General features: G+C 37.3%; 1 long non-coding RNA gene across 1 annotated transcript in view; it reads right to left on the bottom strand.

The window, feature by feature from the left end:
• LOC109110045 overlaps positions 1–17,845 on the bottom strand; it is a 29,411-nt gene extending 11,566 nt beyond the window's left edge. Inside the window, exon 1 of the long non-coding RNA XR_002021165.2 lies at positions 17,535–17,845. This is a non-coding gene — a long non-coding RNA (uncharacterized LOC109110045). The remainder of the gene's footprint in view (positions 1–17,534) is intronic.
• Between the last annotated feature and the right edge of the window lie 6,995 nt (positions 17,846–24,840).

The following is a 24,840-nucleotide window of genomic DNA, read 5'->3' as shown; positions in this document are numbered from 1 at the left end:
TGCTGTAATGTAGCGTCGTCATAAGGAGCTGTCAATCAAGATTCTAGAAGACTAGTTTAATTGAACAGCCAGACACAGAGAGCGATCACTCAAAATCAAATTAACATGAACAACATCAGCTGCAGAGAAATCATATCAAAGACTACTTCAAATTTCCTACAGCTAATTATTCATAGAAAAAAATACTTGATTTTAGGCCCTAATCACATACACTCCCCTAAGTGCTTTGTACACTTACCCCCTAAAGTTGTGTTTTGACAAGTGTCAGGCAGACCTGCTAAATCAGGTGCAAAATTAATAGCAACAAAATGACAGACATTTCCTCATCATGTTTAAAGTTTTTTTTTTTTTTCTTGTTCCCAGGGACCTGAAAAGGTCCCTGGGAACAAGAACAGATCTAAATTACTAGTCTGCACGCAGGGGCCTTCATTTGATAGGGCCATCCCTGGAGGGGATGATAGGAGACATACCTAAAAGCAGTGGGACTACACTGCCTTTTTTTCCGCCATTAATAGCAACCAGTATATAAAAAAGCAATTTAATTTTACACAAGGCCTGGCCTCATCTGTTATCAGTGCTGCACTTGCGCAGAGTACAGAGAGGTAATAGAGGTTTTCAGGGGCTATTCCCTGCATATTATCTAATAATGATGAATGAACAGCCCTGGAAGTGACAGCTGTTTAGATGCTTTGTTTGCAGTAAACTTTGTTTAGATGCTTTGTTTGACTTTGAGAACAAGGTACCAAACTGCTACTAGCTTCATTTGGACAGGTTGTTAAAAGGGTCAATGACATGTACGATGTCAAGAGAATCGATGATAAACAAAAGGAAAATTGGTTGGTAAGACTTTTTTAAATGTTTCTGAAAGAAATCTTCGCCATGCTCACCAAGGCTGAATATCATTTATTTGAAATCACAATTTTAATCTATTTAATGCATCCTTGGTGAATAAAAGTTTTAATTCCTTAGAAAAAATAAATAAATAAAAATTTTCTAGTGGTCTAGAAAATTATATATACTTTTTTTTTTTTTAAGTTTACAAATAGATAAAAATGTACAAATACCACAAATCATCCATTCATAAATATCATTACATTTAACAAATTTACATCATAATTACTGACCTCCCTCAACAGGGTCTGCGGAGGCCCTCTATTTGATTTATTTATTTTCTTCTGTATGTTGGTTGGACCAAAATTTTTAAATATTAACAAGCAGTTTTGTTTTAGCTTATTTTACTAAGTAAAAATACATCAAATAAATAAAAGATTATGCCATTATACAACTAAAAACAAACAAAAAGCATTGTGTCACTGACCCAAAAATCTGTTTTGATTAATATATAATGATATTATCAAATACACAGAATAAGTAACATATAATAACAAATAATTTTTACATGACATACTAACAACAAGGGCCTGAAAATAGCATAAACATAACTTGTGAGTCCATCTACACAAATTCCTCATTTATGTTTGTTTAAACAGTCCAGGTGCACGCGGTCATCTGGACCATAAGAGCCGTGACTGTAAAACCCCTATAAACCCTCCTGAGCAATCCCCAACAAAAGACGGTGAAAATATTTCACTCTGTCAGTCATGAATCTCTGTCAGGATTCGACTTCACGGGCAATCAAAGCCTAGTGCATAAGGGATCAGCCTGTTAAGAGAATCAAGGATGATGACGTGTAAGAGGTCAAGAGGAACACATTGAAGTGCAGAGGTCACATTATCTCATGGCCGCCTATGACTGTGCCAGATGTTCGGATGGGGGGTGGGAGGCAGAAAGCTATTTCAATATTATAGTTATGGCATCATTTTAAACTACCAGTGATCCCCTAAGTTCTGCTAGCATGCAAAACATGCTTAGACATTGGAGAATGACTGCACTTCTACAGCCCACTGTCATATTCACAGGCTTGTTTTTCTTTGGTACTGCCTGCAAATTCAAAGGAGTGCAATTTCAGCAACAATGACAGGGTTTTTAAAATATGCCTCTGTTGAAGTGTGGTTTAAGAGAAAACAATAAGCCCCCTCAACGGCCCTCATTACCTATGACTGCCTCTGCTATGGCCAACATGCTCTGACACACTTCTAAAAGACAATTAATCCTAATAATCACGGCACCACAGCATCATATTTCATTCTGGCAGGCCTCTTTCCTCTGTAGGGTTGACTGGGGAGGTGTTGAACCTTGGATCGGTGGCACACAGATGAACACACCGCAGATGTTAGGAGAACAAGCTGGCTGGGTGAAAAATTTCAAATGAATCGGTGTCATCATGAACGCCTTTGTTCTGCTGAATCATTCATAGCAGTGAACGGACTCAATGATGAATCAGTATTCTTAGCTGTGCAGATCTTAGTAATGATTACACGTGTTTGAAAAAGTGCAATCAATCTGGTTTACTCAATATAATAAGGACTATTCATTATTTTGACTTTGAGGTGATAGGCTGAAGTAATTGAGTGCTGATGATGTGCCCAAATGGGTAAAAGCAGATAAAGCTACCCTGTGCATATTGAAATACTCGCAGTTTCTTATTCCGTGTCATGGTGGTGTACAAAATGATCAAACGTTAAAATAAAATAATTTCATAAGATATACTGACACTCACTGTGGTCAACAGATTTTCAAAATATTGTTAAATATTAATAAAATAGTAATTATTTTGTGTTGTGCACGCATACACACATACAGTGTATATATATATGTGTGTGTGTGTAAAAATATATGTGGGACATGAAAGTGAATGATGATAACAGAATCAAAATGTCTGGTTGAAATATTGTAAATGGTCATGTGGTGTGAGAATTTTTTTTTTAATAATACAAATATTGTTTTTAAAAAATACGCATACATACTAATTTAATTCTCTATATCTAGTCCTCTGTCTATCTATATATCTATCTATCTATCTAATCATCTATAAACCAAATGATTAGCAAAACACTTTTAAAAATGGCTTTTGGTACAGGACTTGTCAGCTTCCCAAAACTAACTCATGTTAACGACCCAAATGCTTGCAGAATTTTCAACAACTAAATCAAGATTATTACTTATGGGACTAGTGGCCATCATTAATTTGTATTAGTGATGTTTTTTCATTTGTATAGGTAAACAACATGTGTTGGTTCAGTTTTAAGAACTGTGCTACAGCATCTCAGATAATTTAAATCTACATTTTAAAACAAGTTTGTTTTAATGCATCATTGCAGGGATTATTGCATTGGAGTTATTGACTATGGAATGGCACAACAGCTTGTGGCTGAGTACAGCTCTCACTGTTTAAGGAGCATTGTGTGTTAGTAGGGGACTGGCATTGTGAGTTGTTAAAATCAAGCAGATGCTGGGGGCTTCAAAAACTAAAAAAAAAAAAAAAAAAAAAATCATCATCATAATGTAGCAATTATACATGAGCATTGCTGAAACATAGTCTCAGTCTCTGTCTCTCTCAGCAACCCACACAACAAGCTCATTAAGGCCTGCTTACATAGTCAGTCTTATTTAGGCTTGAAAAATTAATGCACTAGCACCTGGAATCACACAGCCATTCATTCTGCCTGAGCAGCCCACATGCCCAGTCTAGGCACTCTCGGCTTTAAAATAGAGGGCGATATATAGTCACCTCTGTTTAGTTTTTAAGCAACATGCATCTCGCTCTGCCTCTCCTTCTCTCTCACTCTTTTTTCCTGAAGAGTTACAGCAGGAGCTAGCATATTAATCACACTCACAGTCGCTAATGCTAACAATCAGTCAATGTGCTTGGCCAGGCTCTCCATCTCTTGTGACAGCAAGTTTTGTCCTGAGGCCTACTGATTCGTCCTGCCATAGTTGCCTGTAGGACAAAATACACAACTGCAGTCTTTTTTCCCCCTCTTCTCAACATCAATAGACTATGGATCTTAGTGTAGACTGACATTTCGGTCACCTCAGCTTAAAGACTAAACAGTCAATGGGGCTGTGCTGGGAATTTTACTGATAATAACATGCAGGGAAAAACGTGTTATCATTTGTTCCTTTAAATGTGCATTTTGGATGATCTTTGCTCATATCTTGTGCCTTTTTACAAAATTTGTTTTGCTCCGAGGAAGCCTCTTCAATCTGTCTTTATAGTTTAGGCACAGCTCAACACATCAAATATTCAACTATTGTCTTTGAACAATATATTTCCAGTCCCAAACAGCTGTCTGGTTACAGAGGAAGAAAAGCACATGCTGAGATATTCCCGAACTGCCATCCAAGTGTCTCGTACGAGGCAGGACTGGCATGTTTTGCATTCACACAGGAAGAACGCGGCTCTTTTCTGACAGCTTCAAGCTGACAACTGTAACAGTGACACAAATCATATGAAATCAGTGCCTGGCTCTTTCCTCTCGCAGAGAGAGAGAGACTAAGAGAGGGAGGGAGCTGTGGGTGAGGTACAGTCATGGACGACAGCCTGTGGTGAGCACTGCAATGGATGGAAGCATGTATGTGTGCATATTTGGCACTGATTTTTTTTTCTCTCTCTCTCTACCTCCTTCCCTCGCTTAAATCTGGGTGCTAATTATTGGGCTTCACATAGCGTAAAATGTACAGCTGTGGTGACTGTCAGTGCTCCATGGGCTGTTAAGTTTGTGTGCATTTTGACAGTGGGTGGGTTTACCCCCCACCCACAACCTCAGCCGCCACTGCCTCCCTTTCCCGTCCATCACTCAGTGCAGAAAAATACAGAATTTCACTAGGATGCCAGCCTCAATCAGCCGGCTTTTCCCCCTCCCCTTCTCTCTTCTGTGAGTATATCACAGTTGCAAATAAACCAGAGGACAGCTCAGGCAGGAGCAATATGGAAAGTGAGAGAACTTGCCTGAAGGGAAAAGAGAGGAGCTCAGAGATAACAGCGATCAATTACAACTTTTTTTTACAACATATCTGGCTGTGCAGAACAGTTCTAGTGGGGAAAAAAGGAAAGACATCCAGGGCTATGATAACCCAGCAAGGAAACTGTCACACAGCACTGTCAATCTAAATTCATAGAACTTTTGAGCCAAGCACTAGATTCACCGATAACAGATGTATGCTGAAATAAATGATCATATAGCATAGAAAACTGCTATAGGATTTGAGCCAGATTGCTCTCTCTGGGGAATAAACTTCATAGAGCAGCTTGACGTTGATTTTGATTACTTTATTTCTGAGGTGTTCCAGATGTTCTGATTTGTGATTGGGTAATCTTGCTAGAGGAAAACTGGAGATAGGGTCCAAAAGGGGCCTGAATGTTTGCATTTGGAACCAATTATGAAGCCACCTAAGCCTTAATATCAGCTTTCAGTATTCACATAACATCATTACACACTTAACACCTTTATATCATTATTTAGATGGGCCTGGAATACCAACGAGTTACAAATGACTAATGTTTTCTGTAGATGGCAAATAAAAGTGTCATGATATAATTTCCTGCCCAGAAAAGGTGGAATATTGCTGCCTTTGCTCTCTACAGTCTTTTTTATGTAAAAGCATTCCTGTTCCATATATATGACTGCTGATTGAACTTGAAAATCATTATTATTCCATAATTGTTGCATGATGCTTTTCAAATAATATAAGTGCATCATAATTATAAAACAGTAAACAATTTTAAGCTGTTTTAGATGGAGTTCCACATCTTAGGACATACCATTTCCAGAATTGTACATTTCAAGTAAGCTAAACAAATCTGTTGCAGAATTAAAAGAAAATGGTAAGAAGCCCTACACATGACATGCAGAAGAAAAAATAGATATCACAGCTTATTAAATTGTACCCATGTTCTATCCATTCATTGCCTCATTTTAGTTAAGTTGTGGCAAAGTTGTACTAATTTGTTCCCTCATTTTAATTTAGTTAAATCATGGATACAATTTTATAATTTTAATTTTGGTTAAAATTTAGTACATATGTGTTTTTGTCAATTTTATTAGTTTTTTTTTTAAATATATCTATACAGTTTTAGTGTTAGTTTATTTAAAGTTATTTTAATACTCTAACTTAAACCAAATTGCGAAATGCTGAAATAAATATTAACTGAAATAAAATAAAATAAAATATAAAAATCTTAAATCTACTTTTTCCAAGTAAAAATTGTTTTGAATTGGTAATGATTTTTTTTAATGGTTTTAGTTAATAATAATAATAAGCCTGCATCCTAAATAAATTCTACTCAGCAGACCTAAACAACATACAGTTAAATCGCATTCATTAGAGATGCATCAAAACTTCTACACAAGAAATGTCCATCTTCACATCTTGCAGAGTATCACATAGCTTAAGTTCAACTAATGTTTTTTGAACAGGGTAAGAAGGCATGTTAGTGGTTACTGCAATTGCGGTTGGCACAATGACAAACATCACACAGGCCACATGGCTTGAGGGCCGCATGCGGTCTGCGTGCCGCTTGTTGAACTATGCTGCTCTAAAAAATCATGTTTGAGAGCGGTGAATAACATCCTAGTTCCTAGACTAGACTGAAGCAAACTGTGTACATTCCCCCCTCTGTGTACATGAATACAAAGTGTGCAGTTCATACTAGAGTGACACTACTGATCATGTAGTTAGAGTGCAAAAAACTGAGAATGTAGCTTTAGCATGCACATGTTTTAAAGACACTTGGGTGATTACGTAGCCCAAGGGATCCCAAGAAACACTAGCACTGAAATGCTCTTTGACCATGAAATGGCCTGAGCTGGTAATAGTGGTAATGGGTGCATGGAGCAGCAGTGCAGGAGAGCTCAGCAATGAGCGGCAGCAATGGAGACTGACTCAGGGGATTCTGGCTCTTACCAGGATTCCTGTACAATGCGGGGGACTGTGAGGTTAGCCTAGTGATGACAGCATTCTCCTTGATGTACTAAATGGCAGCCAACTGCCATGTAGGTGCATCACTGGGTTAAGACAGAGGTTTTGACTTGGTCAGAGTAATTATAGCAGCATGAAAGGGATGAGAATGGAGCACCCACTGTTATCCCTCAAGTAGATAAAAATCTTTATAACGGCGTCTGACTATATGTGTGTGTGGCAGATGTGTATGAATGAATGGGCCTCTTTTAGAAAGCCAATGGATTTATGTAAAATATAATGCAAAGTGACACTTGTGCAACACTTTTAACATCATTATACATGTATAATATATACTTAGCATTTTTACATGCACACATATATACACCGCATATAGAGTGTCAATGTAAAAACACTGTAGAAATGCAGAAATAAGAAACTGAATACAATACATTCCTATAGCAATTACAAAAAGTGTGTTCTAATAGATTAATTCTAGCCTGGAGTTTCTCTTCAGCTCAAGATCACAAATGGACAAAATGTGTGGTACATCACATTGACTTAGATCTGCGCTGGTCTTTCACACAAGCTACCTGCCGAGATAAAAAAATTAGGGGGTGTAATTTAAAATGGCCAAATCACGGTGGGCCACTCAATCATGTGTATCGATTGCCTGACCTTTGAGGTCACCAATAGGGTAAACATGCTTTTGATCAGGTGACTTAAATAGGCAACTGCTGGGTCAGAGATGACCAAAAAAACAAAATAAAAAAAAAAAACCCTCCTTGTGTGATTTCATTAGTAAAAGACTTTCATGAACCATAAATTATCCTCATTTAAAAAGAGTGTGCATGCCACATTTCTTAAATGTAAACAGATAAATAATACATATTATACTACAGAACATCCACATATATAACTAAGATGCCTTATTTATTACACTTTATTATAGTGCGTGTGTTTAAAAAATAAATCCTTAATTTAGAATAGAGTACTGCAGTTGTTGGTGCAGTAAATTAGACATCATTAAAAAAAAATCAATAAAACATTATAATCAGCTCTGTCAAATATTTTTTTATTTTATTTTACTCAACTATGTTTATTTTATAAAGTGATAGAACTGTAAAAAAAGTATGTGTGTGTATATATATATATATATATATATATATATATATTTTTTTTTTTTTTTTTATTTGAATGCATTTAGTATTAAAAAGGGTCAGCAAAATGATCTTTATAGAGTCTTTTCTAACCAGCCACTGCTAATTAAATTTTTTTCCCCAAATGGTTTCTCATTTTATCTACAGCTGATGTTACACTAATTACAGTTTAAAAATAAATCCACACATTTGAAATGCCTCTGAGTGACACATTGCCCTCATCTTTTGAAGGTCTCATCATCCTGTCCTCCAGCTAAATTCTGCAAAGGGCAAAAATGAAACCATTTGTCCCTCCACATGACAAGGGCCGTGTCAGAGGCCAAGGGTGGCCAAAAGAGGCCGTTTTTGATAACCATCTCACCATACTGCCAGTGACAATGCAGAGGTATCACAACTCCTCCATTTACTGATGTCTCCATCTAAAGGTCATTATAGTGATGGGGAATGAAACATGACTAGACAATGGGGTGACTTTTCACCTCTGACCTAAGGCTGGGTCTCTCAGGATAATGGCTGTGTTTTGGCTATGCTAAGAATGTAATGTTAAGCTGCACTTTTGATATCAGTCTACATTATGCAAATAAAAAGCTTTATTTATTTGCTAAAAAAAAAAAAAACATAACAAAATAGTAATGGTGAAATATTATTTCAATTTAAAAAAATGCTTTCCATTAAAATAGATTTAAAAATGTAATTTATTCCTGTAATAAGAAAGCTAAATTTTCAGCAGCCATTCCTCCAGTCATGAGTGTCACATGATCCTTCAGAAATCATTGTAGTATGCTGATTTGGTGCTCAAGAAACATTTCTTATTATCACTGTTGAAAGCAGTTGTGTTGCTTAATATTGTTGTGCAATACTTTTTTGATGAATAGAAAGTTCAAAAGAACAGCATTTATTTGTTATATAAAAGATCGTAAAATTGCAAAGGTCTTTATTGTCACTTTTGATCATTTTAATGCATTCTTGCTGAATAAGTACACTTACTGAAAACACTTATTGATCCCAATATTTTATGTTTTTTGTAAATAATTAACCATATATTCATTAAAAATCATGCTTAATTTCTTACATTTTCTCTCTTATTTTTGTGTAAGATCAAAAATAATTTACACAAAACTTCAAAGTGTAAAAAAGATTATCTTTAGAGTGTCCTGTTAAATCTATAATGATTTATGAAGAGTGATCACAGAAAATACACGATACTTTTTTTTAAGACATTTCCTGAAAGAACAATGTGTTGACAACAAATAACCATTCTCTAAAATACATTTGCCGGGTCTCTCAAAACACTGACTGCTTAGTTATGTTCACCTGACTGGCATGGTGCAATGATGCCTGATAACAACTCTTAAAAAACACTGTCAATTGCTGGTGAGAGTGGTGTCACTTTAATGTACATACCCTTGTGTGTAAAACTGAAGGGAAAATACCACTTAAAGGCACACCACGTTTCCCCAAGCACTTCATAAAAGTAAATTCCCATGACTGAAAATACAAGAGCTGACGCTAAATCTTCCTTTCATTCAGTGCGGGAAATGAAGCAAAATCCTGCAGGAGTCAAACACTCTCCATTGTGTGTACTGTTATGTATACGGCTACTGTGGTAGCTGAAGGTATCCTCTTTCCCGGACCGCCTGATTCCCCTGAAGAACTGTTGTCAAATGTCTCAGACACACCCTATTAACTCTGTTTGTCCCAAAACAGCAGATAGGATGGAAGTGGATGGACCAGGATGTTCACATCCTCTGTTCTAGAGAGCCTGGAGTGCAAATTTACACACATGGCTGTGATACACAGCAGTTCAAGTCCATCTGATCTGAGCCTTTGATCCATGTGAGTCGATGGTATAATGCATCCTTCATGCATGGCAGTTACCTCCTTGCCCTTTCCTGACCTTAGGTCTCCAGTCCTGAAGACAACACCGTGTCGGTTTACACACAACGGAGACTAGCGATATCACTTTACCGCCATCCCCTGCTGGGACATGGGCTACGGGGGCAGAGAGATCACCACAGTGCTGGATGTAATCTAAATCGAATAATTTATACAAGCGACATATCATGATCTCACTAAGAGGTAATGCCAACAAACTCTCTAAAGCCTAAAGAATCTGATGACTACAAGCATAATACAATCAGCTTTAAGTTACCAAAGCCATTACGATGAAGAATAACAAATTAGCAACAACACCACCAATGTGCAAGTCCTCGCGAGCGATAGACTGAGCACCAAGCTGCGACACAGCTCTCACCGTACCTCCCGCCAGTCTGAAGTTTGCACATATTCAGATGGATTATGTTTTCTGGCAGTTAATTTCTTTCTTTGAAGCGCTTAAACAGGAGGTCAGCCTGGATCTCAATATCAAAGGCGTATGATTTAAGCCATTTTCCCTCTACTCTTATTTTAAGGGAATACAGAGAAAAGTAGCCTGTAGTGATATGCTATTGTCAGCTTCTACAGAGGCTCTCTTTAAAGCAAGGGTAACATTGCAAGGGAGAAAATCAGCAGCATTCTAGTGAAGCGGAGAATGAGATCACTGAGCTTTTTCAGCAGGGTCAATGGGAAGGCGAGGCAGTGTCACGTTTAAAATTCAGCCCTTTACCTCTCACATTGGGCCCGACACAAAACCTGCATGCCTTTATGTGAAGAGAAACCGTCTTTAAGCCAATATGTTAGCTTTAATGAATGCACTGATCTCGGGTGAGAGCGAGGGTATGTTTATGTATGTGTGTGTTTTGGGGAGCATGTGCACATGGGCTTGTGTCTTTTGCACCAGTCAAGCAGGGACAGGGTCAAAATCACAGAGAGAGTAATCCTATGCGTCAACATGATGACTGTTAGCTCCCACCATCACAACCTGCAGCTAAATTTACAGTGAACTGAGTGAAGAGAAGTCTGGCATAGCAGTTGCCTTTGATGGGCTTAATCTATGCACAACTAAAGTATGAGACTGCACACTATGCCTATGCTCAGCAGTGAAACTCGTGTGAGCCAACAATGTCCTACACTGTCTTACTGCATTTATACATAGTGTCCCTGCAGGTGAATACAACCGAACATGGGGTATGACTGAAAGCTAATAATTTTTGACATTATATTTATTCAAGTGAAGGCAGTTGTGTGGCACAGTGGGTAAAGCTCTAGGCTCAAACCCCAGCTAGGGTGCCCTCAAACTTGAGCATGGCACTAGTAAAGTCAAGGTCATGGGTTTAATTCCCAGGAAAAACAAACACTGAAAAAAAGTATACCTTAAATGCACTGTCAGTCACTCAAATTAAACGACCAGTAAATGAAATAAGCAACAGAAAGGAATGGGAAAAGATAAGGTGGGAAAAAATGGGTCATGGTTGGAGTTTGGAATCATAAAAAATGATTCAATTAATTATTTCAGAAATATATATATATATATAAGAAATACAATTCCATTGCCAAATGACAACATAATTTCAATAATAAAACCATGTGTGTTTACACCAGTGGTTCTCAAGGAGGGAAATCTACTATTTAATTAGGCATATTTTATTTTAATTGTAAGAATTTTAATTGCTTGTTTTAATCTATGTACACTCCTAATTTTAGTAAATTAAAAGGGAGGAGGAGGGGGTCATTTACAGACTTTTTTATAAAAAAAAAAAATTAAAAAAAGGACCTCAACTTTATCGGAATGGAACAAAACTTGGTGACTTTTGTGGCCCTTATATGTGACCATGAAAAAAATGTAATCAAATTTGTCTTTGTCTTGTGATTTGACTGCAATCATGAGGCAAAAATGGACACTTCAAAAAAAAAATAAAAAATTGAAATAAAAAAAGATACATAACCTTTGCTGACTTTGCAGCTGATTTTATTTATAGCGGTCATATGATGCAATTTAAATTTTTCCTTTCTCTTTGGAGTGTTACAAGCTCTTGGTGCATAAAGAAGATCTGTAAAATTACAAAGACTAAAGTCAACCACTCCTACCTAAAATGGCTCATTCTAATATGAAAGTTTTTTTTACAGAACATAAAATGCAGATAAAATGCTAGTAAATGGTGTAATTACGTTTGATTACATTTGTCCAGCAGAGTGCGCTCCATTGTTTGCTACTGGCGATCTGGATGAAACGCTTTAAAGCTTAAGTGTATGGAATACCACTGAAAATTTTAACAGCCATATCTCAGTAACGGCAATTATCACCACATTTGAGTGTTCATTGCAAAAAAATGTGTTTATGTGTATATATATATATATATATATATATATATATATATATATATATATATATATATATATATATATATATATTCTGTGTGTAACCCTAATATTGGTATCGGCCCTCAAAAAACCCATATCAGTCGGTCTCAAATTTTTTTGACTAAAAACAACGTCATTGGTGAGGCTTATTTATTTATTTATTATTATTATTATTATTATTATTATTATTATAGAAATGGATTCTCGTTACCCAATCCTAGTTGTCAATGTTTCTATTATGTCAGTCTTGTTGAATATTCAGCATTTCTACATGGTCCTTTGTTTCCTTGCCTCTTTGTCTGCCCTTCATCACAGACCTGACCTGATCCCAAAGTTCAGAAGTAAAAGCACTAAGACAGCCCTGGTATGACATGTCACAGTCTGTAGGTCTGGCTGCAAGCCCGTAGCCCCGCTGGCTGTGTCCTCTGCCTTCCCCGTTTGCTCTGGGAGACCGCAGGGACAAGGGGCCTGACACGGCAATACTGCAGCTCAGGCTGGTGCCCTCTTTCATTCCCACTATCACACAGCCCAGTCCCGTAGAGACGTGGCCACACATAGACACTACCCTACTGGCTTTGACTGGGCCAAGATCCGATCAAGCCTGAAGGGAAGGGTCATCCTCCTCCCTGACTTCAACTTGCTATGATCTTTGAGCCGAGTTTAAAAAGAGCCCCTGACTTGATTTGAGCAGACAGTGCCTTTGAAAGCTTCTTTGGATTGGGCTACTGTAGCCTGGAAAAGGAAAGAGAGGGGTCAGGCTGCACACAGGCAGGAAAAAACAAGGATGGGGGAATGCAGCCGAAAACCATGCTTGGAGTGCAGATGGCAAGATGTTTTATGTGTGGCCTCAATGGATCATGTCAGTCTGGCCACTATACAAACAGTGGAACAAAAGAACATGTAAACATGAGAGGCTTGTAAGAGTGTCCAAGAAATATGTTTGGTTTAACAAGATATGAAATGTAAAATATATGAGCAAATATACATGTTTTTAAGATATACATTTTCAATATTTTTCATATATATATATGAGGATTGTAAGAGTGTCCAAGAAATATATATATATATATATATATATATATATATATAAATATACATGTTTTTAAGATATACATTTTCAATATTTTTAAATATACATGTTTACCATACACACACACACACACACACACACACACACATATATATGTGGTAACTAAATTTGTTTTTTCACTGCAATTTGTGACCTGATCAAAGCGGACACTGCCTCGAAGGACTAGGAACCAGCGCAACCCTGAAAAGCAGCCATGGTCATAGGTCAGTAGAGGGTAAGGAAAGATCCAAGTCCCATCCCGTAGTGTGACACGCTGCCTTCACCCGCTTGCCCCAGAGGCTTAGTATCCGCGTTAACACTTCAAACACTCGATATCTTCACTAGACACAAAGGGCACTTCTGCCTGCCATCATCACCATTTCTTCCAGGAAAAAGAAATATGTATCAGTCCCAAAGGTAGCAGGCAGTTGAAGTCGGCTTGATTAAGTCCAAGGTTTTGTTGTCTGACTTTTCCCCTGCTGAAAGCAGGACTTTTCCATGCAAATGGCATCTCCTTACATCTTTAATGTAAGCCAGTTCGAACTAGCCTTTACAATAGGTCAGTGGTTATTGTAAAGCACTGACAGGAGTTTTAATGAAATTTAAATGAGTAGCTCTGGAATATGGCAGCAATTTTTTTTTCTACATGTATTCTTCTCTTCTATTCTTATCAAGGCTTATGATTCAACAAACAAAGCTACATTTTTATACAAACCTCAATCTTTGGTGAAGTGCTTTGTTGGTTACTGCTAAAAGAGACAATCTTTGGAAAATTAATAAACACTGTCATTTGTTTTGTTGTACATCTGTCAATTTCAACCCAGAAAACCTTACAATAACCTCTGAAGTATTACAGATCATAATACAGAGATGTTTGTGCACAGCAGTCTTCCACAGCTCAATATCACAAAACAATGACGTGATCTGAATTTAAGTTCACAGACAGAGCAGAAAAATAGAGGCTACACAACTTTACATTCAAAACTCAAAAAAGGATGTCAGAGCTGTGGCCAAGTTGTTAGCTTGCAACACACTGAGCTGTGGTGCTCTTGTGGGCAATACAAGATCAAATCAGGCTAGTGGTATTTCCTATTCTCTCTTCTGCTCATTTCCTGCTATATATCTTGCTTGTCTAAAAATAAAAAGCGATACATGGCCAGTGATAATAACAAAAACCAAAAAAAAAGGCAGCAGTACAGTCGCTGCACTAACTACAAATATGAATTAGGAGCACATCTGGCGAACCCTCCACTCGTCTGCAGCTGAACAACTGCTACGGTTCATTCATATATAAAACAGGCATTCCAAGATGGTTAAACCTTGTCTGAGACATGCACCTGAGTCGAGGGAGGTGAGAAAACACCTTATTTTATGGTTCACTTGATTCCGCCTGCACTAGCTGTCTGCATTTTCTCTAATCTTTTAACAGCCCAAAACCACAAGGCCGCCCACATTCTTACTGCAGCTTAGAAGTTCTTCCATTCTAGTCCACTTCAGCTACCAAAATCAGGTAAAGAATAGAAGTGAAGGGGGGGGGGTCATCAAAGGAACTGATAATAAATATATAATTGTGTGGTCAAAGAGTGTTTTCTCTCTGTGTGAGACCTCCCGAATGCTGCAGAGAGTAGAACGCGCTGCAGGCAATCTTTTGATGGAAGGTCTCATTTTCAGCCTCCCGCCGTGCAATGTTCAAGCCAGTCTAAAATAATACAGGACTCATTTCAGGACTAAGGACCTCTCGAATATGCTGACTAAAACCAATGGCTGGAGCATCAAATGAAAAACAGCTTTTCACAGGGAGGGCTTGAGTGGCACCCGAAACACGGGGAGCAAAGATCTTGGATCCTTGCTTGGAGAAGTCACATAACACCACAGCTGTGTTATTACCATGCTGTCGCGATGCAGAGATTCACAAACGGAGCAGTCTAGCTTGCGCTAAATGCTGTGAGTAGTCTGTGTTCATTAGGCATAGTGAGTTTACAATGGTCTAATCATGAAGCACAATTTTGGCATGTGGTTGTGTTGAGTGACAAAAAGCATTTAAAACAAATCTATCATAACATCATCAGCATACTTGCCAAATTGATCAATCGCACACTTAAATGAATTCCATTTTGCCTTTGATATGAATTAATGCTGAACAAACCAGATGTTGTATGTCCAACATTAGCCAGTTGGCAAAACGCTGCCTGATGATGTTGGAATATTTTTGATTATAGCGTTAAATGTTGGTAGGCGATTAATAACATTATGCATGTAATAATATTGTAATTTCAATATGCAAATTGCAATTATTATTGACAAACATAATTTTCAGGTGAAAACAAGACAATTCAAACCATGCAATCACAAAATAAGAGTGAGAAAACTAGAAAGGAGGAGTGCTACATCTTATGTTACACTGGACAACATTAGTGTGAGATTTTTAGAACTTAACAATCCTTTTCTCTCATCTTGGATAATCAAGCTTGGCCACATACTCTCCTTTTGGGTGAGGAAAGAAAGCAATTCGCCTGTTCTTCTTTCACACATCCTGAAGACTGCCAATCTCTGGCCCTCCTCTGTTGCACTTAGAGCTTCAAACACGTCGCTGAGCCTTTTTAAACAGACTGTTATCCCTTTAAAGGCAAATCTTTTCAGAGCCATGTTAGATAAAGGACACTGATCTAATACAAAGCAAGCCCAGAGAAGCCAGACCACAGGCGCACTGACGCCCAAAAATGCCTGAAATGTTACTTATTGGCAACTATAAAGAGAAGACATCACTTAATTATAAAATGTAATATTATATAGCAATCAATCAAAATCTTAAAGGTTAAAAAAAAAAAAAATTGCCTAATAAGTCTAAGCAATCAAGCAATAATAACCAAAACTATATGCATATCAGCCAAACATACAGTATGCTAAAATTTCCTACAAGGCTTTTATCTTAGTAAGAAAGTACACACACACACCACAATGGTATTCAACATAACATATGGCTTGAAACCATTAAATCTGTGCGGTCTCATCCTGTATGGTGAGGTGTCAGAGAGAGGGGATATCAGGCGGGCGTGTTGCGACAGGCTGCTTCAAAGAGCAGGAGGCCACTCTCTCTTTTCTCTTGCTTTCTCTCCATTACTCCTAAAGCACCCGGCCACCCAGCTGCACACAATTACAACCCCAGCAAGCATTCAAGATACCCCCACCCTAACACAGGGCCAGTAATCAGTTAGATCTCAGCATGCGTGTTCAATGATCTGTTATTAATTAATCAATCAAAGCTAATCAAGGTAAACCTCACTCTTCAAGCGGGTCAGAACACACACTGTTCCACTCCAGAAGTCTTTTTCTCTTGCCCTTCTTGAAAACAATCTGATTTACGGTATATAAGAAAAAAATCCATGTTTTGGGGGGTTTCAAAATATGTATGTACATTTTTTTACATTATACTTAGCAGTTTTGCATTGAGTGACCAAACTGGCAATTCACAAGAGACATTTTAAGTGTCCTAGACCAGTAGCCTCAATTTACGGCTGATTTTACTGCCAGAATGAGCAGTAAAAATAAAAATGCAGCACTTCATAAGGTATCGCATTTATCCACCTCAACTGTGTAATATAAATCCTACACAACTGAGCAGAAACAATAAAGTGCAGCCCTTTCCATCTCATTAGTGTACACATTTGTGAAAGTGGCCATTTGTGCCTAAATATGTCTCTAAAACTACACCTTCTTTCTTAAAAGTGCAGTAAAAACATGAATCTATGATTGCCAGAATGTTACCGTGAAAAAAAAAAAAAAAATCTGTAAATACTCCTTTAACCATAAATTATATAGGAAAAAATAAATAAAAATATAACTTCATTATACTGTACATTTAAAAATATATATTTAAATAAACAATAAAATCAATAATTAGATAAATATTATTTTTAAAATGTAGATCTAACAGTGTGTGTGTTTACTTTATTTTTTATATTTTAGTTCGTATTTCTTTATTTTATATTGTAAAGCAATCAATAGTTTACCATAAAACAGCATTTACCACAAAATTAGCATTTTTACATTACACTCCCATGACAATTACTTGCATTTATACATATAGTAAGCTGCCTACTTACTTAAGCTAAATTTTAACTAACAGTTAGCATGCGAGGCCCAAAAATGGGTAGGCTGCCTAAATAGTTAGTAAACATCCAAAGTTCCGTAGCATCAAAACGACTGTTATTCTGATAACATTTTCGGACAGGATACAAACAGGTGTTACAAGTGTTTATACTCACCTCATTTTTCAACAATAATTCTTGCATCCAGCAGTGTTGGTGAGTACACGTCAGGAAACACCGCGTGGCCCGCGTTTGGCGTAAACATCACGCGTAATGACAGTTGTGCGGGTCATTATAGTTACTAGACATAATGACAATTACAAATGCGGACATTCAACCAAGAAAAGAACCGGGCAAAGGACAGGACGATTCTGTTTGTTCTCCAAGGTCCCAATAAACTATATAACTGAACAGAGAGGAATAAGATAAATCCACTGAGCGGCGCTATAGCCCGTGAAAATTATGTGTGTTAGCGCGCGCGCGGGGGAAAGCTCCAAGGTAACGGACAGGAGAGTGAGGCACGTCACTGCTGCTGCTGCTGCACTATATGCTGTTATGGATAGAGAAATGCATCTATCACCCCATGAAATATTATATAAAATATATTTATTGTTAGTATGTTTTATTTTGCTGCTGGGACATTATTATGAAATACCATTTTTCTTATATATATATATATATATATATATATATATATATATATATATATATATATATATATATATATATATATATAATGCCATAGGATTGTGAGCTTTAGATCGCTGGTGAACACCACATATGCATTTTGCAATCCTTTTTAGTCTTCAAGAAAGCTTGCCTCTGTAATGTTCATATAATGTACAGAATCATTGTGGCTTAGATAAATGATTCTCTAATGGTTTTGCTTCAGGACCCAAAACTATTTATTGCATAAAATTGAATTTCAGTAGTTTCGTGCAAAAATACACATACAATATACATTGTAGTTATGTTTGCTGTAGTCACCTTGCATTTATTCGTGGTTTTTAAGGAAGAGGGCATCTGCCTGTAAAGATTCGACAAAGTGACAGATGCATTTGCATTAAAATACTGTAGAGTTTGATTTGACTCCAAAAACAAAAGGCATTGGAAGGTTTTTCTCCCTCCTTTTCAAAAGGTGATAAGCTTTTTCATTGTGCTATCTGCACTTTATCTGCATTTCATTTTTCATTTTTTTTTTTCATTTTCCATGAAACCTTTTGACCTGTGACCCACCAGTCAAAACCCACTAGTTTAGATAGTGACTTAGTGATTAATTTATATTGCAGGCGGTTTACTGTGAAATGTAAAAGAAGAGCACAGGTTATCAGAAATGAGAGCGAGAGGGATACAGGTTTAAACCCATCAGAGTGAATTCAAGATGGACATACAAGCAGATGGGATGTACAGTGTGAGAAGGGCATAGGGTCGACTCTCGACTTAGTGGCAAAGCTGTGGGCATTGCTTGTAGCTGTGTTTTCAAAAGTCTACTTAAGAAACCAGATTGTTTGGTCAAATCAAACCCTTAAGACCATATTGCTGCAGTTTTTGCTTAGTCTTTGTCCAGAGTGCTACAGGCAGTGGGAGCAGACACCAAATGGTCTAAAAATTGTTATCATTATGTGTGTCTGGGGATGGGAAGGGTGAGTTACTTAGGGTCCTGAAAGGACAGATTGTCCTCTTTTGTCTTGCTAGCGCTTTCCTTTCTAGTTGAACAGCTCTCACATTGGTGAGGAACAGAGAGGGTCAAATCTGTCCAGACACGTACAGGTCTTCAGTATATGATGAGGCAGAACTGCTCTTGCCATTCATTTTATCACTCTTTTATTTTTATTTTTGCATTTATCCATTGCAATTTTAAAAGGAGATCAGCCAGATAGGTATGCAATCCCAAAGGTGTAAGCAAAATTTTACACCATTCTATTTAAAAAAAAAAGAAAAAAAAATGAAAGAAAAGAAAAAGAAAGTAAACAAATGATTCATGTTGTCTACATCCAGTTGTATTTACTGGGAACTGCTGTGAAAACACTTGCTGTGGTTTGGTGGATTAACAGAGAGCCCCCTAATGGAGTAATTACAGAGAACCAAACATCTATTTTTCACCCATGCACCACCATTACTCTCAGTTTCCCCAGCCACTCCATTGGAAGTCACTTACACTCCTTACACTGAGTTATCATTGACTGCCATTTAGGCGTTATAGAGCAATTTGTCTTACTGGAGCCATGGGCTGGCCTCATTGCAGTGAACAATCATTCTCTCTCCAATATATCAAACATTCATGGGGAAAAGGGAAGAAAATAGCCCACAAACAGATAGCAGAGAGCAGCTAATAGATACTTCCAAGGAGGGAGACAAGAAAAACTATTGTTAAAGATTAATGAGGCAGGGACATGGCTGCTCTCTGCGGCTGGGATGAAGAGGAAACACTGGCATACAGATAGCCCCCCTCTCAGGAAGTCACAACCTGTCTGTCCTGTGGGCCACGCTGGGTGATCATAGTTACAGGCGGTAGTGTTCAGCGCTTTTAAATATAATACTGGGACTCTTATAGCTGATTCGTATCATTTATTGTCAGATAAAGCATTTGATTTCAACTAAGGACTTGATATAGTAAACCCTAGCACTAAATCAGACATTCTTTGTACAATGGCATCCTTTACAGTGAGGAGTTATTATACATTTTATATATGTATTTATAAATATGTATTTTTATATGCATATGTATATATGCAGAATACATCTTGCTTACTTATGTATGGAAATGTCTGATTTCAGTAACTGAATGTTGCATATATTTTGACAAACAAGCTAAATTGGTACACCCAGGAAGTCACCTTAAAACACAATGTATAATGGAGACCTACAATGTATATCTAAAATGGAGACAAACTGTACTTATCATTAAAATTAATGATGAATAGATTAATTTGAACATCTTATGTTATTTTTTTTCCCCCATGTCCTTAGTTCTGAAATGGGATTTTCATATGTTATATGCTTCAAGTAAACAAGATGTGGTTACTGGCAATGTCATCATGTAAATTCTAATTTTGAATGGGTGCTAACCATGGTAATTTTTTGGAGATTAAGATGACCCTTTGTCCTTTTTTCAAGTCTCAATACTGGCAACCATAGAAAAGCAAAAGAGCCATACACAAAGCAATCTGGGCTTCCTCTTCCCCCACTAAATGTGTTCTCGATGAAGGGTTAATAGTGTACTTAACTTTGTGTTTTGTTATATTACTCTTTCTTTCAGCCTAACACAATGACAAATAACCATTATTCTTATTTCCTTTCGCTGATAATCGGGACAACTTCAACATTTTTTTACCAGCCTAAGTTAGACCATTAATCCTGGACGATTTTGCAGATAAGTGTTGACTGCCAAGTAATGGCCATGTCACTGAGGAAAAGAAAAAATATGTGAACAATTAAAAACAGACAGCCATTATCTAGAGCATCCTCACTTCCCATTCACATATCATTGGTGTTATTCGGAATGATCTTCACACAAACTACAAGTACAATTATGGAATCAATGACTCATTAAAAACAATGGGATCGTTTTAGAATATATGGGGGTATAATATTACACAATCTGACCTGGAGTACACAATTTTGGAACCTAAATTAATTAATTATTATAATTAATTACTACAATTGTACTCTTCCTAATTTATTTATTCATTATATATACTTAGAAAGAGAGGTTATGTAACAAAATAACATAAATCAAAATGTCTAAGAGATTGAAGTGCTTTTAAAAATGTAATTACTGTAGTGAAATTAATATTAATATGTGTAAACACATATACTTTTAAGCTTAGATTTATTCTAACAGACGCAAATCCTTATTTGCCCCTTGAACAAAATGTGATTACGTTCTTGTTGTAAAGGTGACTTTTGATTTAAACATTTTGGTTTATTGAAATTTGTTTTGTTTTGATTTTTTTTTTTGTGGTGTTTTCTTGGTGTGTTGTTTTTTGTGTTTTGTTTTTGTTGGTGCAGCACTGTTTTATGTCCTTCAGAGATTTAAGAATATTTCTGTCAATAACGAGTTAAAAATATTCTTTTTGTTCACTTAGTTGCTTAATGAAATTTAAAGGTTGGATAAAAATTAAAAGCGAAATAAAGTAGTTTGTTCTGATTGTGACATTGTGATGATTAAATTAAAATAGAAACTAAATTAATCCAGCATTCTAAAATATTATTATTAATAACAATAGACTGTTGGAGGAGCACTTCACTAATATATTATAAGTATATGAGCTCTTTTAAGATGCACAATTAAGAGCCAGTGGATTATGTGAGCAACTTCTCTTCTCTTCTCTTCTCTTCTCTTCTCTTCTCTTCTCTTCTCTTCTCTTCTCTTCTCTTCTCTTCTCTTCTCTTCTCTTCTCTTCTCTTCTCTTCTCTTCTCTTCTCTTCTCTTCTCTTCTTTAATGCCACAAAAAAAATGCCCCCCTATCCAAATGTACCGCCGAAATAAGCCCATTATGTATATTCTATTGAGCATTCTGTGGCTTCAACATACCAAACACAGCAAATGCGGGCCGAGTCGCAGTTCTTAGCATTTGATATTCTGCATCATTGTGGCCTGAAACTCTATTTAGATCAAAGAGAATTTTAGAAGCCCGAGTTTCAAATCCTTCCCAAAGCCCATTCTGGCTACTCTTTATTTAGCTCATTGGCATTCTGACCCCATGCCTCAGAGACTTTGAACCCTCAAAGTTTGGAAAGCTGAATTGCTCCTTTAAACACATTATCAGTAGCCCAGATTAAAGAATATCACTAAGCATCTTAAGGTTTTAGTGCAGTGTGGCGGCATGGACAGAGCCTCCGGAGCCATTTACTGCCATATACTTTATTAGGAATGACTGAAAAAACACACCAGAGGGGATGGTGGGAAAAAAGCCTCACGCTCATGGTAAATTAAGTTAGGGTTAAATGAAATAGAATAGGAGGAATGATCTAGAAAAAAAGGAGTAAAGGTTAAAGGGAGACTGATTGTTGTGTTTATTGTTAATGCGGATTTCGCAGAATTCCGCCATTCCTGGTCGTTATGGAGCATATGTGGATTTACAATGTGGCATTTTATTTTCGGGATTGACCGGTAAATGCAATATTATCTGTCCTAGAATGCCTAGAATCTGTAGTCACTGTACATTCATGTCCAGATTTTCCTATCAGTTTCAGACAAAGCGCCTTCTGCAAGGTACATTCAGTCTAGAGCACTGTGGCGATTGTCATGATGCGAGAGATACATTTTTCCTCTGTCTTTTTTGTTTTCTTTGGTATACCCAAACAACGGCAAATGTACAAAGGGGATTTTGAGACGTAAATCCTTTTTTTGGGGTGAGGTGGGTGGTTTGATAAGGTGCAAAGATGCACTGCATTGAATGTATCTGTTTGTTCTCCTGAGCAGCTCTCACACCCTCTCTCCCTCCCTCCTTCCCTCCCTCCCCTTTTTTCTTTCTCCTCTTCAGTCTCATCAGCCACCGTGATTAAGATTTGGCACCTTGGACCACATTGTCTTCATTTGGAAATATTTCAGCTGCATTTGTGCCACTCGGAGGGGAGAAAGAGATAAAGGAGTAGAAGGGGAAAAACACACCCTGTTGTGTGGATCCTAGAAAGGCCTTGAACCCTGCCATTCATCCTATTCACTTCATCAGCTGAGTCTAATTGCTAGAGAGGACAGGAGACCCAAGACCGATTGTTCCTTATCCTCTTTGGAGCCTTCTGAGGCATGAAAAGCGAAAGGCCTGCTTTTGATCTTTTTTTTTCTCTTCTCTCTCCTCTCCTCTTCTGGTTTTCTTTCTCTTCTCTGTCATCCCCTGCTATCCTTTCCCTCCGAATGACATTCTCCTTTCACACTCTTGCCCTTTTCTCCATCAACGCAAAATAATTATCAAGCTCTGCTTCATCAAATAATGCTGGAGATAGGAGGTCACGGCAGGGAGGGCCAGAGGTCTGGAGGGGTAGCCCTGAACTGTGGAGAAGCTCCTAGCTCATCTTAGCGGCATGCTCCTTAGCTCAGGGCACCTTTATGTACCTTGACCCCGGTTTTCTTTTGCCTCTCTTAATGAGACCCTCTTACACAGCCAACGTGATCCCAGCCCTGTCCTGTTAGGGTGCTCCGTGGTTGGGAGGCCAAAGTACAATAAGACAAAGAGGCCATGCTCAGACAAGGGTGCATCTGTGCTATCTTATTAAAGCCTGAAGAAGTCCCACAGACTTGGAGACTAGATCTATTGACACCTACTTGTCCTCAGTGGTCAACGCCTTTCAGTGGAGGGCCAGCCTACACACACAATTTCTTATTAGAAGTAATTTCAGGCAGCTAATTTAGAGAGGCAAGTGCTTAAGTTGCTTTAGGTGACCATGTGGGCCAAAGTGGAAGTGGGTGAATTTGGCACAAAAAAAAAAAAAAAATTTTAGACTCGAAAGATGACAAAGGATGTCAAAGGCCAAACCTGTCAGGGGACGAAAATAGTTCTTCAGATAAAGAATTGTGCACAGCAAGTATGCGGACACTTATTCTCAAGCTTCAGCCACTCTCACAAGCACTTATTATGACAATTGTTTAGAAGTGGAGTGGGTAGATTTTGTTGGACGACATCTTGTTTTTGTGTACAAAAGGCCTGTTGAATTTTACTTAATATTTTGAAAGTAGTTTTGGTAGATATTATGATTTGCCATGCAAAAGTGGTGATACCTTGCAATAAGTGGTAATTTATATTTTTTATTGATTTATAACCATCACATATTGGACATAGTAAATTGTATTCTAAATTTATTGGAAATTGCAGTCAATTGTGTGTTCTAAAGTAACAAATCACATTAAAATGCAATTAACCCCTTGCTTATCTCCACCCCTCTTGGTTACTGTTGCTAACTCAGATAAGCTTTATAGAAAGTCCCATAGTTATTAACTAGAGATTTATGCGATTTTTAGCAAAATGTGCTCCTAAAGCACTAAAGACTGATTGGACATAAATTGAGCAGTTTTAGCTGCAGAAATTGTTAAATTACGCAGTAACGTGAAAAAAAAAGGACTGCTAATAGAGCCGAATGTTTCTCACAGTTAACTGAAAAAAAAAAGCCTAATTTGAAAGCAGTCACATTAATGTACGTGAACAGAACTGTTCCTAACATTTCAAACATATTCACTATGGTACTGTGAACTTTCTACAATCAAATGAACTAAATCAGTACACAATTTGAAAGATTTATTGGAAAATACAAAAAAAAAAAAAAAATCTTTGTATCCACTTTTAATGTATTTTTGGACAATTACCATAAAATTGTGTTAAAAATTGATAAAGACAGATTGTCCATAGAAATCTTGTCTGAGAAAATGGCAGAAGGCAACAGTTTCTTAGTTTTAAATGGTTAGTAACATTTTAAGGCAACGTTTAGCAAAGAGTCAGTTGTGCATCACCAAAAACCAATACGGTTTGACATGTAGCACTGTGCT

This window comes from Cyprinus carpio, chromosome A18 (assembly GCF_018340385.1).
Source record: "Cyprinus carpio isolate SPL01 chromosome A18, ASM1834038v1, whole genome shotgun sequence".
NCBI classification, from domain to species: Eukaryota; Metazoa; Chordata; class Actinopteri; order Cypriniformes; family Cyprinidae; genus Cyprinus; species Cyprinus carpio.
Note: the sequence above shows the minus strand (reverse complement) of the source record. Positions and strands in the feature narration are given on the sequence as shown.